The sequence below is a fragment of the Lissotriton helveticus genome, chromosome 4_1, assembly GCF_964261635.1.
Source record: "Lissotriton helveticus chromosome 4_1, aLisHel1.1, whole genome shotgun sequence".
Lineage (NCBI taxonomy): Eukaryota > Metazoa > Chordata > Amphibia > Caudata > Salamandridae > Lissotriton > Lissotriton helveticus.
This window is the reverse complement of record NC_136063.1, coordinates 972,965,250-972,985,467: the sequence shown is the minus strand read 5'-3', so window position 1 is coordinate 972,985,467 and position 20,218 is coordinate 972,965,250. Positions and strand designations below refer to the sequence as shown.

General features: G+C 40.8%; 4 non-coding genes across 4 annotated transcripts; all 4 read right to left on the bottom strand.

The window, feature by feature from the left end:
* Window positions 1-561: 561 nt before the first annotated feature.
* Window positions 562-635, bottom strand: TRNAI-AAU (transfer RNA isoleucine (anticodon AAU)). The gene has a single exon. It is a non-coding gene; the product is annotated as a tRNA-Ile (tRNA).
* A 5,836-nt stretch (window positions 636-6,471) lies between these two features.
* Window positions 6,472-6,545, bottom strand: TRNAI-AAU (transfer RNA isoleucine (anticodon AAU)). The gene has a single exon. It is a non-coding gene; the product is annotated as a tRNA-Ile (tRNA).
* Window positions 6,546-7,779: 1,234 nt separating this feature from the next.
* Window positions 7,780-7,853, bottom strand: TRNAI-AAU (transfer RNA isoleucine (anticodon AAU)). The gene has a single exon. It is a non-coding gene; the product is annotated as a tRNA-Ile (tRNA).
* Window positions 7,854-13,844: 5,991 nt separating this feature from the next.
* Window positions 13,845-13,918, bottom strand: TRNAF-AAA (transfer RNA phenylalanine (anticodon AAA)). The gene has a single exon. It is a non-coding gene; the product is annotated as a tRNA-Phe (tRNA).
* Between the last annotated feature and the right edge of the window lie 6,300 nt (window positions 13,919-20,218).

Here is a 20,218-nt window from a genome sequence, read left to right as displayed (position 1 = left end):
ATAAATATTCATCACCTATATTGAATTGATTCATTAAATCATTTTATCAGCTTCTCCTCAAAGGAAATATAGAGATAAACATGATACAGTAGAAATTACATCTATTTTCAACATTAAAGGAGCATCAAGTATTGGCTTGGAGACTGATTGAAAGTATGTCCTTGGCGTTTTTAACTTCATGCTCTAACAGACTAAACTAATAGTCTCACTAATATATAGCATACTATTGAAGATGAAGCAGATGATGAAGTCCTACTTATTGTTAATCCGGGATAGTTGGAAAGCTTATATTCAGCTGTTTACATTCATAGTATCTTTATATATTATCAACAAGACTAAACAAAAATGATCTCAATAAATTGCAATAAATAAGAGATTTAGTTACTTGCCGTTAGAACTTAGAACCATTAATAGATATTCCAGGTGCTTTAAGAATAGTAATTAATTCTACAATTATAACAAATGTATTAATCCAATCCTTCAAGCAGCGTTTGATCCAAGGAGATAAACAGTCCAAAATGAGACACAAGAAAGATTCATATTTTTTCAAACAATTAAACTTGGCCTCTACAGGGATCGAACCTGTGACCTTGGCGTTATTAGCACCACACTCTAACCAACTGAGCTAACAGGCCATTTTGCGCATCTTCCAGAGGACAAGCACATGAAGAAGTGCTAATGATAGTTAAACCGAGAGATTTGGAAAGCTTAATTTCAGCTGTTTAATATGAATTATAGTTTCATATTATCAACATGAAGAAACTAATATGACTTCAAAAAAATTGCAATACAAAAGAGATTTCCATACTTAGTGTTAGAATTTCGAACCAGTAACGTATTTGCCACGTGGTTTAGCAATAAATAAATATTCATCACCTATATTCAATTGATTCATCTAATCATTCTATCAGCTTCTGCGCAAAGGACATAAAGAGGTAAACATGATACAGTAGAAAATACATCTATTTTCAACATTAAAGGACCATCAAGTATTGGCTTGAAGACTGATTGAAAGTATGTCCATGGCGTTTTTTACTTCATGCTCTAACAGACTAAACTAATAGTCTCACTAAATATATAGCATACTATTGAAGATGAAGCAGATGATGAAGTCCTACTGATTGTTAATCCGGGATAGTTGGAAAGCTTATATTCAGCTGTTTACATTCATAGTATCTTTATATATTATCAACAAGACTAAACAAAAATGATCTCAATAAATTGCAATAAATAAGAGATTTAGTTACTTGGCGTTAGAACTTAGAACCATTAATGGATATTCCAGGCGCTTTAAGAATAGTAATTAATTCTACGATTATATCAAATGTATTCTTCCAATCCTTCAAGCAGCGTCTGATACAAGGAGATAAACAGTCCAAAATGAGACACAAGAAAAATTCATATTTTTTCAAACAATTAAACTTAGCCTGTACAGGGATCGAACCTGTGACCTTGGCATTATTAGCACCACGCTCTAACCAACTGAGTTAACAGGCCATTTTGCACATCTTCCGGAGGACCAGCACAGGAAGCAGTGCTCATGATAGTTAAACCGGGAGATTTGGAAAGCTTAATTTCAGCTGTTTAATATGAATTATAGTTTCATATTATCAGCATGTAGAAACTAATATGATTTCAAAAAAATTGCAATACAAAAGAGATTTCCATACTTAGTGTTAGAATTTTGAACCAGTAAAGTTTTTTCAACGTGGTTTAGCAATAAATAAATATTCATCACCTATATTCAATCAATTCATCTAATCATTCTATCAGCTTCTGCGTAAAGGACATATAGAGGTAAGCATGATACATAAGAAAATACATCTATTTTCAACATTAAAGGAGCATCAAGTATTGGCTTGGAGACTGATTGAAAGTATGTCCTTTGCGTTTTTAACTTCATGCTCTAACAGACTAAACTAATAGGCTCACTAAATATATAGCATACTATTGAAGAATTAGCAGATGATATAATGCTACTGATTCCATAGAATCCTTCAAGCAGCGTTTGATCCAAGGAGATAAACAGTCCAAAATGAGACACAAGGAAAATTAGTCTTTTTTCAAACAATTGAACTTGGCCTGTACAGGGATGGAACCTGTGACCTTGGCATTATTAGCACCACGCTCTAACCATCTGAGCTAACAGGCCATTTTGCACAACTACCCGGAAGTCCAGCATATGAAGAAGGTCAGCCCCGCGCCGCACGGCCACCAGCTGCTGCGCGTGCCCCCGCCTGCCGATACATCCTGCCTCGCAGAGCCTTCCCGCCCTCGGGCCCGCCCTCAGGCCACGCCCCCGCCTGTTTTTTTTTCCGCGTTGTGTGCCACTGTCTTCCTGTACTAGTTTCTGCTGTATTTTATTTCTACAGTCTGTTCCCTGTTACTTTGTTTTTGTCCCCGTGCTGCTCTCTGCACCTGTTTCCCCCCTGTGCTGCTGACCCCTGCACCCGCTCCCCGCTGCCGATTCCCGCCGCCGGGGAGTGTAGCCACGCCCCCTTCCTCCCCGCCTCCCAGCTGCCCCTCCCTCCCTGCACTTCGACATAAATGGTGACCGTGCGCACGCGCAGCGGTGACGCGCAGCGGGAGCGCCGATTGCGCGCCAAAGGTAAGCCCGTCTGCGCCCGTCCGCGCCTGGACCGCGCCCAGTGCCAGGACCCCTGGCCCCCAACGACGGAAGCCAACCCGACGGACCTACGACACGGCCGAACTCAACGCACTCAACACCGGCCGAACCCCGGGCTGCTACCGAGCCACACCGAGACGCACCCACGGACCCTTCAGCTGCCACTCCTGCAAGTTCACCTGTAACCGGACCCACGCCACACCAGCAGCCGGACCCACCAAGCCGAACACCAACAGCAGCCACCTGAAGTGCATCCTGCTCAACACCCGCTGCGTCCACAGACACGCCATCGAGCTCTGGAACTTGCTCGACACCACAGCCCCAGACGTCGCCTTCCTCACAGAAACCTGGATGAACGCCTCCTCATCGCCCGACATCGCCATCGCCATCCCGGACGGCTACAAGATCATCCGGAGGGACAGCGTCAACCAGACAGGAGGAGGCATCGCCATCATCCACAGGAACACCATCCGCATCATGACCAACGCCGACGACACCCTCGCACCCGCCGAACACCTGCACTTCCAGATCCACACCAACCCCAAGACCACCCTCAGAGGCACCCTCATCTACAGACCCCCGGGACCACGCACACAATTCAGCGAAGACATCACAGACTTCATCAGCCCGCACGCCCTCCTCTCCACTGACTACATCCTCCTCGGGGACCTCAACTTCCACCTGGAGAACAACAACGACCGCAACACCACCACCCTGCTGGACAACCTCGCCACCCTCAGACTCAAGCAACTGGTGACCACCCCCACCCACTACGCCGGACACACACTCGACCCGGTCTTCTCATCCAGCAAGGACATCGCCTTCAGCCACGCCACTGGACTCCACTGGACGGACCACAGCTGCGTCCACTTCAGCTTCAGAAGGACCACGCTCCACCATCACCAGCAACAGGTTCCCCGCAGAAGCTAGAACAAGATCACTGCAGACCAGCTCGCTACTTCCCTGAGCAAGAACCCTCCCACCAGCACAACGAACCCCAGCCTAGTGGCCACCAACCTCACGAAATGGATCAGCGACTGCGCAGATGACCTCGCCCCTCTGAAGACCCCGCCGAGCAGACCCGGCAGCAAGAAAGCCCCATGGTTTAACGACGAACTCAAGAGCTCCAAGAAGAACTGCAGAGCACTCGAGAAAACCTGGCGCAGAGACCCAACACCGGACAACATGACTGCCCTCAAGCTCGCCACCCGAAAACACCACCAACTGATCCACGCCACCAAGAAAACCGCATTCAAGGAACGACTGGACAACAACACACACAACAGCAAGGAACTCTTCAACATCGTGAAAGAGCTCTCCAACCCCAACGCCGGTAACAACAACATCACCCCTTCGCAAGACCTCTGCAACTCCCTCGCCTCCTACTTACACAACAAGATCGCAGACATCCACAACAGCTTCAGCACTCAACCGACCCACGCCACGACCAAACCACCGCCCCCCACCACCACCCTCCGCGCCTGGACCCCGATCAGCACCGAAGACACAATCCGCACGATGAACATCCACTCCGGATCTCCGACAGACCCCTGCCCCCACCACGTCTTCAACAAGGCCGACGCAGTCATCGCACCCCACCTGCGGGACATCATCAACACCTCCTTCGACACCGCCACCTTCCCGGAGAGCTGGAAGCACGCCGAACTCAGCGCCCTACTCAAGAAACCATCAGCCGACCCCACCGACCTCAAGAACTACCGTCCCATCTCACTGCTCCCGTTTCCAGCAAAAGTCATCGAGAAGACCGTCAACAAGCAACTGGCCGCCTTCCTCGAGACGAACGGTTCCCTCGACCTCTCGCAGTCTGGCTTCCGGGCCAACCACAGCACCGAGACCGCCCTGATCGCAGCCACCAATGACATCCGAGCCCTGCTCGAAAACGGAGAAACAGCGGCCCTCATCCTCCTGGACCTCTCCGCAGCCTTCGACACTGTCTGCCACCGTACCCTAGTACAGCACCTCAGCAACGTCGGAATCCAGGAGAAGGCACTGGAGTGGATCATCTCCTTCCTCGCCGGAAGGACACAGGGAGTCCGCCTCCCCCCGTTCAGATCGGAGGCCACCGAAGTCATCTGCGGCATTCCTCAAGGCTCCTCGCTCAGCCCAACACTCTTCAACGTCTACATGAGCCCCCTCGCAGCCATCGCACGCCAGCACAACCTCAACATCATCTCCTACGCCGACAACACCCAGCTGATCCTCTCCCTCACCAACGACCCCACCACCGCCAGAGCCAACCTGCACGAAGGGATGACAGACGTAGCCAAATGGATGTCGAACAGCCGCCTGAAACTGAACTCGGACAAGACGGAAGCCCTCATTCTGGGATCCTCACCCTCCGCCTGGGACGACTCCTGGTGGCCTCCCGCCCTGGGCAGCGCACCCAAACCAACAGACCACGCACGCAACCTAGACTTCATCCTGGACTCCTCCCTCTCCATGACCAGACAAGTCAACGCCATCTCCTCGTCGTGCTTCAACATCCTACGCATGCTACGCAAGATCTTCCGATGGATCCCCTCCGAGACCAGGAAGACGGTCACCCAGGCCCTCGTCACCAGCCGTCTGGACTACGGCAACTCCCTCTATGCCGGAACCACCGCCAAACTCCAGAAGAGACTCCAGCGGATCCAGAACACCTCAGCACGACTCATCCTGGACATCCCCCGCCGCAGCCACATCTCCGGACACCTGAGAGACCTGCACTGGCTCCTGGTCAACAAGAGAATCACCTTCCGGCTCCTCACCCATGCACACAAAGCCCTACACAACCAAGGCCCAGGATACCTCAACAGCCGCCTCAACTTCTACGCTCCCAAACGCCAGCTTCGATCGACCAGCCACGCCCTCGCCGCCGTCCCCCGCATCCGAAGAGCCACCACAGGAGGAAGGTCCTTCTCCTACCTGGCCGCCAAGACTTGGAACTCCCTTCCAACCCACCTCCGCCTGACCCAAGACCACCTCGCCTTCAGGAAGCAGCTCAAGACCTGGCTGTTCAAGCAGTAGCGGACCCCCTACCCCCAGCGCGTTGAGACCCCCCGGGTGAGTAGTGCGCTATATAAATGCTCTGATTGATTGATGATAGTTAACCCAGGAGATTTGGAAAGCTTAATTTCAGCAGTTTACCATGAAGTTATAGTTATATATTATCAACATAAAGAAACTAATATGACTTCAAAAAAATAACAATACAAAAGAGATGTTCATACTTAGTGTTAGAACTTAGAACCATTAACGTTTTTTCCATGTGGTTATGCAATAAATAAATATTCATCACCTATATTGAATTGATTCATCTAATCATTTCATCAGCTTCTCCTCAAAGGAAATATAGAGATAAACATGATACAGTAGAAAATACATCTATTTTCAACATTAAAGGATTATCAAGTATTGGCTTGGAGACTGATTGAAAGTATGTCCTTGGCGTTTTTAACTTCATGCTCTAACAGACAAAACTAATAGTCTCACTAAATATATAGCATACTATTGAAGATGAAGCAGATGATGAAGTCCTGCTGATTGTTAATCCGGGATAGCTGGAAAGCTTATATTCAGCTGTTTACATTCATAGTATCTTTATATATTATCAACAAGACTAAACAAATATGATCTCAATAAATTCCAATAAATAAGAGATTTAGTTACTTGGCGTTAGAACTTAGAACCATTAATAGATATTCCAGGCGCTTTAAGAATAGTAATTAGTTCTACAATTATATCAAATATATTCATCCAATCCTACAAGCAGCGTTTGATCCAAGGAGATAAACAGTCAAAATAGAGACACAAGAAAAATTCATCTTTTTTCAAACAATTAAACTTGGCCTGTACAGGGATCGAACCTGTGACCTTGGCATTATTAGCACCACGCTTTAACCAACTGAGCTAACAGGCCATTTTGCATATCTTCCAGAGGACCAGCACAGGAAGCAGTGCTAATGATAGTTAAATCGGGAGATTTGGAAAGCTTAATTTCAGCTCTTTAATATGAGTTATAGTTTCATATTATCAACATGAAGAAACTAATATGACTTCAAAAAAATTGCAATACAAAAGAGATTTCCATACTTAGTGTTAGAATTTTAACCAGTAACGTTTTTTCCACGTGGTTTGGCAATAAATAAATATTCATCACCTATATTCAATTGATTCATCTAATCATTCTTTCAGCTTCTGCGCAAAGTACATGTAGAGGTAAACATGATACAGAAGAAAATACATCTATTTTCAACATTAAAGGAGCATCAAGTATTGGATTGGAGACTGATTGAAAGTGTGTCCTTTGCGTTTTTAACTGCATGCTCTAACAGACTAAACTAATAGGCTCACTAAATATATAGCATACTATTGAAGAATTAGCAGATGATGAAATGCTACTGATTGCATCCAATCCTTCAAGCAGCGTTTGATCCAAGGAGATAAACAGTCCAAAATGAGACACAAGAAAAAATCATCTTTATTCAAACAATTAAACTTGGCCTGTAAAGGGATCGAACCTGTGACCTTGGTGTTATTAGCACCGCGCTCTAACCAACTAAGCTAACAAGCCATTTTGCACTTCTTCTGGAGGACCAGCACAGGAAGCAGTGCTAATGATAGTTAAACCGGGAGATTTGGAAAGCTTAATTTCAGCTGTTTAATATGAATTATAGTTTCATATTATCCACATGAAGAAACTAATATGACTGCAAAAAAATTGCAATACAAAAGAGATTTCCATACTTAGTGTTAGAATTTTGAACCACTAACGCTTTTTCCACGTGGTTTAGCAATAAATAAATATTCATCACCTTTATTCAATTGATTCATCTAATCATTCTTTCAGCTTCTGCGCAAAGTACATATAGAGGTAAACATGATACAGAAGAAAATACATCTATTTTCAACATTTAAAGGAGCATCAAGTTTTGGATTGGAGACTGATTGAAAGTATGTCCTTCGCGTTTTTAACTGCATGCTCTAACAGACTAAACTAATAGGCTCACTAAATATATAGCATACTATTGAAGAATTAGCAGATGATGAAATGCTACTGATTCCATCCAATCCTTCAAGCAGCGTTTGATCCAAGGAGATAAACAGTCCAAAATGAGACACAAAAAAAACATCTTTTTTCAAACAATTAAACTTGGCCTGTACAGGGCTCGAACCTATGACCTTGGCGTTATTAGCACCACGCTCTAACCAACTGAGCTAACAGGCCATTTTGCACTTCTTCTGGAGGACCAGCACAGGAAGCAGTGCTAATGACAGTTAAATCGGGAGATTTGGAAATCTTAATTTCAGCTCTTTAATATGAATTATAGTTTCATATTATCAACATGAAGAAACTAATATGACTTCAAAAAAATTGCAATACAAAAGAGATGTCCATTCTTAGTGTTAGAATTTTGAACCAGTAATGTTTTTTCCACGTGGTTTAGCAATAAATAAATATTCATCACCTATATTCAATTGATTCATCTAATCATTTTATCAGCTTCTCCTCAAAGGAAATATAGAGATAAACATGATACAGTAGAAAATACATCTATTTTCAACATTAAAGGAGCATCAAGTATTGGCTTGGAGACTTATTGTAAGTATGTCCTTGGCGTTTTTAACTTCATGCTCTAACAGACCAAACTAATAGTCTCACTAAATATATAGCATACTATTGAAGATGAAGCAGATGATGAAGTCCTACTGATTGTTAATCCGGGATAGTTGGAAAGCTTATATTCAGCTGTTTACATTCATAGTATCTTTATATATTATCAACAAGACTAAACAAAAATGATCTCAATAAATTGCAATAAATAAGAGATTTAGTTACTTGGTGTTAGAACTTAGAACCATTAATAGATATTCCAGGCGCTTTAAGAATAGTAATTATTCTACAATTATATCAAATGTATTCATCCAATACTTCAAGCAGCGTTTGATCCAAGGAGATAAACAGTCCAAAATGAGACACAAGAAAAATTCATCTTTTTTCAAACAATTAAACTTGGCCTGTACAGGGATCGAACCTGCGATCTTGGCGTTATTAGCACCAAGCGCTAACCAACTGAGCTAACAGGCCATTTTGCACATCTTCCGGTGGACCAGCGCAGGAAGCAGTGCTAATGATAGTTAAACCGGGAGATTTGGAAAGCTTAATTTCAGCTGTTTAATATGAAATATAGTTTCATATTATCAACATGAAGAAACTAATATGACTTCAAAAAAATTGCAATACAAAAGAGACTTCCATACTTAGTGTTAGAATTTTGAACCAGTAATGTTTTTTCCACGTGGTTTAGCAATAAATAAATATTCATCACCTATATTCAATTGATTCATCTAATCATTTTATCAGCTTCTCCTGAAAGGAAATATAGAGATAAACATGATACAGTAGAAAATACATCTATTTTCAACATTAAAGGAGCATCAAGTATTGGCTTGGAGACTGATTGAAAGTATGTCCTTGGCGTTTTTAACTTCATGCTCTAACAGACAAAACTAATAGTCTCACTAAATATATAGCATACTATTGAAGATGAAGCAGATGATGAAGTCCTTCTGATTGTTAATCCAGGATAGTTGGAAAGCTTATATTCAGCTGTTAACATTCATGGTATCTTTATATATTATCAACAAGACTAAACAAAAATGATCTCAATAAATTGCAATAAATAAGCGATTTAGTTACTTGGCGTTAGAACTTAGAACCATTAATAGATATTCCAGGCGCTTTAGGAATAATAATTAATTCTACAATTATATCAAATGTATTCATGCAATCCTTCAAGCAGCGTTTGATCCAATGAGATAAACAGTCCAAAATGAGACACAAGAAAAATTCATCTTTTTTCAAACAATTAAACTTGGCCTGTACAGGGATCGAATCTGTGACCTGGGCGTTATTCGCACCACGCTCTAACCAACTGAGCTAACAGGCCAAATTGCACATCTTCCGGAGGACCAGCACAGGAAGCAGTGCTAATGATAGTTAAACCGGGAGATTTGGAAAGCTTAATTTCAGCTGTTTAATATGAATTATAGTTTCATATTATCAGCATGAAGAAACTAATATGATTTCAAAAAAATTGCAATACAAAAGAGATTTCCATACTTAGTGTTAGAATTTTGAACCAGTAACGTATTTTCCACGTGGTTTAGCAATAAATAAATATTCATCACCTATATTCAATTGATTCATCTAATCATCCTATCAGCTTCTGCGCAAAGGACATACAGAGGTAAACATGATACAGAAGAAAATACATCTATTTTCAACATTAAAGAGAGCATCTAGTATTGGCTTGGAGACTGATTGAAAGTATGTCCTTTGCGTTTTTAACTACATGCTCTAACAGACTAAACTAATAGGCTCACTAAATATATAGCATACTATTGAAGAATTAGCAGATGATGAAATGCTACTGATTCCATCCAATCCTTCAAGCATCGTTTGATCCAAGGAGATAAACAGTCCAAAATGAGACACAAGAAAAATTCATCTTTTTTCAAACAATTAAACTTGTCTGTACAGGGATCGAACCTGTCACCTTGGCGTTATTAGCACCACACTCTAACCATCTGAGCTAACAGGCTATTTTGCACAACTACCTGGAAGTCCAGCAAATGAAGAAGGGCAAATGATAGTTAACCCAGCAGATTTGGAAAGCTTAATTTCAGCAGTTTACCATGAAGTTATAGTTATTTATTATCAACATGAAGAAACTAATATGACTTAAAAAAAATTACAATACAAAAGAGATTGTCATACTTAGTGATAGAACTTAGAACCATTAACGTTTTTTCCATTTGGTTAAGCAATAAATAAATATTCATCACCTATATTGAATTGATTCATCTAATCATTTCATCAGCTTCTCCTCAAAGGATATATAGAGATAAACATGATACAGTAGAAATTACATCTATTTTCAACATTAAAGGAGCATTAAGTATTGGCTTGGAGACTGATTGAAAGTATGTCCTTGGCGTTTTTAACTTCATGCTCTAACAGACTAAACTAATAGTCTCACTAATATATAGCATACTATTGAAGATGAAGCAGATGATGAAGTCCTACTGATTGTTAATCCGGGATAGTTGGAAAGCTTATATTCAGCTGTTTACATTCATAGTATCTTTATATATTATCAACAAGACTAAACAAAAATGATCTCAATAAATTGCAATAAATAAGAGATTTAGTTACTTGGCGTTAGAACTTAGAACCATTATTAGATATTCATGGCGCTTTAAGAATAGTAATTAATTCTACAATTATATCAAATGTATTAATCCAATCCTTCAAGCAGCATTTGATCCAAGGAGATAAACAGTCCAAAATGAGACACAAGAAAAATTCATCTTTTTTCAAACAATTAAACTTAGCCTATACAGGGATCGAACCTGTGACCTTGGCGTTATTAGCACCACGGGTTAACCAACTAAGCTAACAAGCCATTTTGCACATCTTCCGGAGGACCAGCACATGAAGAAGTGCTAATGATAGTTAAACCGGGAGATTAGGAAAGCTTAATTTCAGCTGTTTAATATGAATTATAGTTTCATATTATCAACATGAAGAAACAAATATGACTTCAAAAAAATTGCAATACAAAAGAGATTTCCATACTTAGTGTTAGAATTTCAAACCAGTAACGTATTTTCCACGTGGTTTAGCAATAAATAAATATTCATCACCTATATTCAATTAATTCATCCAATCATTCTATCAGCTTCTGCGCAAAGGACATAAAGAGGTAAACATGATACAGTAGAAAATACATCTATTTTCAACATTAAAGGACCATCAAGTATTGGCTTGAAGACTGATTGAAAGTATGTCCTTGGCGTTTTTAACTTCATGCTCTAACAGACTAAACTAATAGTCTCACTAAATATACAGCATACTATTGAAGATGAAGCAGATGATGAAGTCCTACTGATTGTTAATCCGGGATATTTGGAAAGCTTATATTCAGCTGTTTACATTCATAATATCTTTATATATTATCAACAAGACTAAACAAAAATGATCTCAATAAATTGCAATAAATAAGAGATTTAGTTACTTGGCGTTAGAACTTAGAACCATTAATAGATATTCCAGGCGTTTTAAGAATAGTAATTAATTCTACAATTATATCAAATGTATTCATCCAATCCTTCAAGCAGCGTTTGATCCAAGGAGATAAACAGTCCAAAATGAGACACAAGAAAAATTCATCTTTTTTCAAACAATTAAACTTGGTCTGTACAGGTATCGAACCTGTGACCTTGGCGTTATTAGCACCACGCTCTAACAAACTGAGCTAACAGACCAATTTGCACATCTGCTGGAGGACCAGCACAGGAAGCAGTGCTAATGATAGTTCAACCGGGAGATTTGGAAAGCTTAATTTCAGCTGTTTAATATGAATTAAGTTTCATATTATCAACATGAAGAAACTAATATAACTTCAAAAAAATTGCAATACAAAAGAGATTTCCATACTTAGTGTTAGAATTTTGAACCAATAACGTTTTTTCCACGTGGTTTAGCAATAAATAAATATTCATCACCTATATTCAATTGATTCATCTAATCATTCTATCAGCTTCTGCGCAAAGGAAATATAGAGGTAAAAATGATACAGAAGAAAATACATCTATTTTCAACATTAAAGGAGCATCAAGTATTGGCTTGGAGACTGATTGAAAGTATGTCCTTTGCGTTTTTAACTTCATGCTCTAACAGACTAAAGTAATAGGCTCACTAAATATATAGCATACTATTGAAGAATTAGCAGATGATGAAATGTTACTGATTCCATCCAATCCTTCAAGCAGCGTTTGATCCAAGGAGTTAAACAGTCCAAAATGAGACACAAGAAAAATTCATCTTTTTTCAAACAATTAAACTTGGCCTGTACAGTGATCGAACCTGTGACCTTGGCGTTATTAGCACCACGCTCTAACCAACTGAGTTAACTGGCCATTTTGCACATCGTTTGGAGGACCAGCACAGGAAGAAGTGCTAATGATAGTTAAACCGGGAGATTTGGAAAGCTTAATTTCGGCTGTTTAATATGAATTATAGTTTCATATTATCAACATGAAGAAACTAATATGACTTCAAAAAAATTGCAATACAAAAGTGATTTCCATACTTAGTGTTAGAATTTTGAACCAGTAACGTATTTTCCACGTGGTTTAGCAATAAATAAATATTCATCACCTATATTCAATTGATTCATCTAATCATTCTATCAGCTTCTGCGCAAAGGAAATATAGAGGTAAACATGATACAGAAGAAAATACATCTGTTTTCAACATTAAAGGAGCATCAAGTATTGGCTTGGAGACTGATTGAAAGTATGTCCTTTGCGTTTTTAACTTCATGCTCTAACAGACTAAACTAATAGGCTCACTAAATATATAGCATACTATTGAAGAATTAGCAGATGATGAAATGCTACTGATTCCATCCAATCCTTCAAGCAGCGTTTGATCCAAGGAGATAAACAGTCCAAAATGAGACACAAGAAAAATTCATCTTTTTTCAAACAATTAAACTTGGCTTCTACAGGGATCGAACCTGTGACCTTGGCGTTATTAGCACCACGCTCTAACCAACTGAGTTAACTGGCCATTTTGTACATCGTTTGGAGGACCAGCACAGGAAGAAGTGCTAATGATAGTTAAACCAGGAGATTTGGAAAGCTTAATTTCGGCTGTTTAATATGAATTATAGTTTCATATTATCAACATGAAGAAACTAATATGACTTCAAAAAAATTGCAATACAAAAGTGATTTCCATACTTAGTGTTAGAATTTTGAACCAGTAACGTATTTTCCACGTGGTTTAGCAATAAATAAATATTCATCACCTATCTTCAATTGATTCATCTAATCATTCTATCAGCTTCTGCGCAAAGGACATATAGAGGTAAACATGATACAGAAGAAAATACATCTATTTTCAACATTAAAGGAGCATCAAGTATTGGCTTGGAGACTGATTGAAAGTATGTCCTTTGCGTTTTTATCTACATGCTCTAACAGACTAAACTAATAGGTTCACTAAATATATAGCATACTATTGAAGAATTAGCAGATGATGACATGCTACTGATTCCATCCAATATTTCAAGCAGCGTTTGATCCAAGGAGATAAACAGTCCAAAATGAGACACAAGAAATTTCATCTTTTTTCAAACAATTAAACTTGTCTGTACAGGGATCGAACCTGTCACCTTGGCGTTTTTAGCACCACACTCTAACCATCTGAGCTAACAGGCTTTTTTGCACAACTACCTGGAGGTCCAGCATATGAAGAAGGACAAATGATAGTTAACCCATCAGATTTGGAAAGCTTAAGTTCAGTAGTTTACCATGAAGTTATAGTTATATATTATCAACATGAAGAAACTAATATGACTTAAAAAAATTACAATACAAAAGAGATTGTCATACTTAGTGTTAGAACTTAGAACCATTAACGTTTTTTCCGTGTGGTTAAGCAATAAATAAATATTCATCACCTATATTGAATTGATTCATCTAATCATTTTATCAGCTTCTCCTCAAAGGAAATATAGAGATAAACATGATACAGTAGAAATTACATCTATTTTCAACATTAAAGGAGCATTAAGTATTGGCTTGGAGACTGATTGAAAGTATGTCCTTGGCGTTTTTAACTTCATGCTCTAACAGACTAAACCAATAGTCTCACTAATATATAGCATACTATTGAAGATGAAGCAGATGATGAAGTCCTACTGATTGTTAATCCGGGATAGTTGGAAAGCTTATATTCAGCAGTTTACATTCATAGTATCTTTATATATTATCAACAAGACTAAACAATAATGATCTCAATAAATTGCAATAAATAAGAGATTTATTTACTTGGGGTTAGAACTTAGAACCATTAATAGATATTTCAGGCGCTTTAAGAATAGTAATTAATTCTACGATTATATCAAATGTATTAATCCAATCCTTCAAGCAGCGTTTGATTCAAGGAGATAAACAGTCCAAAATGAGACACAAGAAAAATTCATCTTTTTTCAAACAAATAAACTTGGCCTGTACAGGTATCGAACCTGTGACCTTGGAGTTATGAGCACCATGCGCTAATCAACTGAGCTAACAGGCCATTTCGCATGTCTTCTGGAGGACCAGCACATGAAGAAGTGCTAATGATAGTTAAACCGGGAGATTAGGAAAGCTTAATTTCAGCTGTTTAATATGACTTATAGTTTCATATTATCAACATGAAGAAACAAATATGACTTCAAAAAAATTGCAATACAAAAGAGATTTCCATACTTAGTGTTAGAATTTCGAACCAGTAACGTATTTTCCCCTTGTTTTAGCAATAAATAAATATTCATCACCTATATTCAATTGATTCATATAATCATTCTATCAGCTTCTGCGCAAAGGACATAAAGAGGTAAACATGATACAGTAGAAAATACATCTATTTTCAACATTAAAGGAGCATCAAGTATTGGCTTGGAGACTGATTGAAAGTATGTCCTTTGCGTTTTTAACTTCATGCTCTAACAGACTAAACTAATAGGCTCACTAAATATATAGCATACTATTGAAGAATTAGCAGATGATGAAATGCTACTGATTCCATCCAATCCTTCAAGCAGCGTGTGATCCAAGGAGATAAATAGTCCAAAATGAGACACAAGAAAAATTCATCTTTTTTCAAACACTTAAACTTGACCTGTACAGGGATCGAACCTGTGACCTTGGCGTTATTAGCACCACGCTCTAACCATCTGAGCTAACAGGCAATTTTGCACATCTACCTGGAGGTCCAGCATATGAAGAAGGACAAATGATATTAAACACAGGAGATTTGGAAAGCTTAATTTCAGCAGTTTACCATGAAGTTATTGTTATATATTATCAACATGAAGAAACTAATATGACTTTAAAAAAATTACAATACAAAAGAGATTTTCTTACTTAGTGTTAGAACTTAGAACCATTAACGTTTTTTCCATGTGGTTATGCAATAAATAAATATTCATCACCTATATTGAATTGATTCATCTAATCATTTTATCAGCTTCTCCTCAAAGGAAATATAGAGATAAACATGATACAGTAGAAAATACATCTATTTTCAAGATTAAAGGAGCATCAAGTATTGGCTTGGACACTGATTGAAAGTATGTCCTTGGCGTTTTTAACTTCATGCTCTAACAGACTAAACTAATAGTCTCACTAAATATATAGCATACTATTGAAGATGAAGCAGATGATGAAGTCCTACTGATTGTTAATCCGGGATAGTTGGAAAGCTTATATTCAGCTGTTTACATTCATAGTATCTTTATATAGTATCAAAAAGACTAAACAAAAATGATCTCAATAAATTGCCATAAATAAGAGATTTAGTTACTTGGCGTTAGAACTTAGAAACATTAATAGATATTCCAGGCGCTTTAAGAAAAGTAATTAATTCTACAATTATATCAAATGTATTCATCTAATCCTTCAAGCAGCGTTTGATCCAAGGAGATAAATAGTCCAAAATGAGACACAAGAAAAATTCATCTTTTTTCAAACAATTAAACTTGGCCTGTACAGGGATCGAACCTGTGCCATTGGCTTTATTAGCACCATGCTCTAACCAACTGAGCTAACATGCCAATTTGCACATCTTCTGGAAGACCAGCACAGGAAGCAGTGCTAATGATAGTTCAACCGGGAGATTTGGGAAGCTTAATTTCAGCTGTTTAATATGAATTAAGTTTCATATTATAAACATGAAGAAACTAATATGACTTCAAAAAAATTGCCATACAAAAGAGATTTCCATACTTAGTGTTAGAATTTTGAACCAGTAACGTTTTTTCCACGTGGTTTAGCAATAAATAAATATTCATCACCTATATTCAATTGATTCATCTAATCATTCTATCAGCTTCTGCGCAAAGGAAATATAGAGGTAAACATGATACAGAAGAAAATACATCTATTTTCAACATTAAAGGAGCATCAAGTTTTGGCTTGGAGACTGATTGAATGTATGTCCTTTGCGTTTTTAACTACATCCTCTAACAGACTAAACTAATAAGCTCGCTAAATATATAGCATACTATTGAAGAATTAGCAGATGATGAAATGCTACTGATTCCATCCAATCCTTCAAGCAGCGTGTGATCCAAGGAGATAAATAGTCCAAAATGAGACAAAAGAAAAATTCATCTTTTTTCAAACAATTAAACTTGGCCTGTACAGGGATCTAACCTGTGACCTTGGCGTTATTAGCACCACGCTCTAACCATCTGAGCTAACAGGCCATTTTGCACATCTACCTGGAGGTCCAGCATATGAAGAAGGACAAATGATAGTAAACCCAGGAGATTTGGAAAGCTTAATCTAATCAGTTTACCATGAAGTTATAGTTATATGTTATCAACATGAAGAAACTAATATGACTTAAAAAAAATTACAATACAAAAGAGATTTTCATACTTAGTGTTAGAACTTAGAACCATTAACGTTTTTTCCATGTGGTTAAGCAATAAATAAATATTCATCACCTATATTGAATTGATTCATCTAATCATTTTATCAGCTTCTCCTCAAAAGAAATATAGAGATAAACATGATACAGTAGAAAATACATCTATTTTCAACATTAAAGGACCATCAAGTATTGGCTTGAAGACTGATTGAAAGTATGTCCTTGGCGTTTTTAACTTCATGCTCTAACAGACTAAACTAATAGTCTCACTAAATATATAGCATACTATTGAAGATGAAGCAGATGATGAAGTCCTACTGATTGTTAATCCGGGATAGTTGGAAAGCTTACATTCAGCCGTTTACATTCATAGTATCTTTATATATTATCAACAAGACTAAACAAAAATGATCTCAATAAATTGCAATAAATAAGAGATTTAGTTACTTGGCGTTAGAACTTAGAACCATTATTAGATATTCCAGGCGCTTTAAGAATAGTAATTCATTCTACAATTATATCAAATGTATTCATCCAATCCTTCAAGCAGCGTTTGATCCAAGGTGAAAAACAGTCCAAAATGAGACACAAGAAAAATTAATCTTTTTTCAAACAATTAAACTAGGCCTGTACAGTTATCGAACCTGTGACCTTGGCGTTTTTGACACCATGTGCTAACCAACTGAGCTAACAGGCCATTTTGCACATCTTCTGGAGGACCAGCACAGGAAGCAGTGCTAATGATAATTAAACCGGAAGATTTGGAAAGCTTAATTTCAGCTGTTTAATATGAATAATAGTTTCATATTATCAACATGAAGAAACTAATATGACTTCAAAAAAAATGCAATACAAAAGAGATTTCCATACTTAGTGTTAGAATTTTGAACCAGTAACGTATTTTCCACGTAGTTTAGCAATAAATAAATATTCATGACCTATATTTAATTGATTCATCTACTCATTCTATCAGCTTCTGCGCAAAGGACATATAGAGGTAAACATGATACAGAAGAAAATACATCTATTTTCAACATTAAAGGAGTATCAAGTATTGGCTCGGAGACTGATTGAAAGTATGTCCTTTGCGTTTTTAACTACATGCTCTAACAGACTAAACTAATAGGCTCACTAAATATATAGCATACTATTGAACAATTAGCAGATGATGAAATGCTACTGATTCCTTCCAATCCTTCAAGCAGCGTGTGATCCAAGGAGATAAACTGTCCAAAATGAGACACTAGAACAGTGGTCTTCAAACCTGTCCTGGCGCCCCATATCCATGCCAGATTTTTGGGATATCCCCATTTGGTGATCACGGTTCGATCCCCGGCACCGGGAGTACGTGGTTGTCCGACATTCGGTCGGATGTGCTTTTACGTACCGGATCGGAATCGGCCCCAATAAAATCGTACGTGAAATATATAGCAAGTCAACCTGAAATCTGCTGGGTCAGAATGGGCTCGATTCCGATCCGTGTCGGAAGGTTAGGAGTCCGTACGAATTTGTCGGGACGGCATGGCAGAGTGCCCGGGATGGGCTCCATGGCTCTTGCGCAGTCGTCCCCCGGGCGTCCGGGGCTCCATCCAGGCCGACGGCATGGCAGAGTGCCCGGGACGGGCTCCATGCGTCCCGGGCATTCGTCCCCCGGGCGTCCGGGGCTCCATCCAGGCCGGCGGCATGGCAGAGTGCCCGGGATGGGCTCCATGCGTCCCGGGCCTTCGTCCCCCGGGCGTCCGGGGCTCCATCCAGGCTGACGGCATGGCAGAGTGCCCGGGTCGGGCTCCATGGTTTCCAGGTCGGTCCTCCCCTGGGTGTTGGGGCGCTCCAGGTCGACGGCATGGAAAAGTGCCCAGGACGGGCTCCATGCGTCCCGGGCATTCGTCCCGGGACGGGGACGGGGTGGGGAAGAGTCCAGGCGGCTTCACCTCCATGCCCGGCCATCTGATCGTCCAGATTCCCTCGGCCATCTGGTCGCCCGCAACGCTTTCCTATGGGGGGGGACCAGATAGCCGAACTTCCCTGGAAGTCCCGATGAGGTGCCATTCGCCTCCCGGATCCCAGCTAGGGCTCCATGAGGTCGGGTTCTTTCACGCCTTGGGTCCCCTCTGTCACCTCGCGTGCACAGATTTCAAGAAAAGGGGGTAATTTTGCTCCGGATTACTAGGGAGAAGGGTACACCCGGACACCCCTCCGAGGGTGGTGGTTCTCTGCCATGGGGACCAGATGGGCTATGCCTGGGCAACACCTCCCTAGGCCATCCGGGGCTTCCTTCCTCCAGGCCAACTGCATGTCAAATTGCCCAGGACGGGCTCCATGGCTCCTGGGCAGTCGTCCCCCGGGTGTCCAGGGCTCCATCCAGGCCGACGGCATGGCAGAGTGCCCGGGACGGGCTCCATGCGTCCCGGGCATTCGTCCCCCGGGCGTCCGGGGCTCCATCCAGGCCGGCGGCATGGCAGAGTGCCCGGGACGGGCTCCATGCGTCCCGGGCCTTCGTCCCCCGGGCGTCCGGGGCTCCATCCAGGCTGACGGCATGGCAGAGTGCCCGGGTCGGGCTCCATGGTTTCCAGGGTGGTCCTCCCCTGGGTGTTGGGGCGCTCCAGGCCGACGGCATGGAAAAGTGCCCAGGACGGGCTCCATGCGTCCCGGGCATTCGTCCCGGGACGGGGACGGGGTGGGGAAGAGTCCAGGCGGCTTCACCTCCATGCCCGGCCATCTGATCGGCCAGATTCCCTTGGCCATCTGGTCGCCCGCAACGCTTTCCTATGGGGGGGGACCAGATAGCCGAACTTCCCTGGAAGTCCCGATGAGGTGCCATTCGCCTCCCGGATCCCAGCTAGGGCTCCATGAGGTCGGGTTCTTTCACGCCTTGGGTCCCCTCTGTCACCTCGCGTGCACAGATTTCAAGAAAAGGGGGTAATTTTGCTCCGGATTACTAGGGAGATGGGTACACCCGGACACCCCTCCGAGGGTGGTGGTTCTCTGCCATGGGGACCAGATGGGCTATGCCTGGGCAACACCTCCCTAGGCCATCCGGGGCTTCCTTCCTCCAGGCCAACTGCATGTCAAATTGCCCAGGACGGGCTCCATGGCTC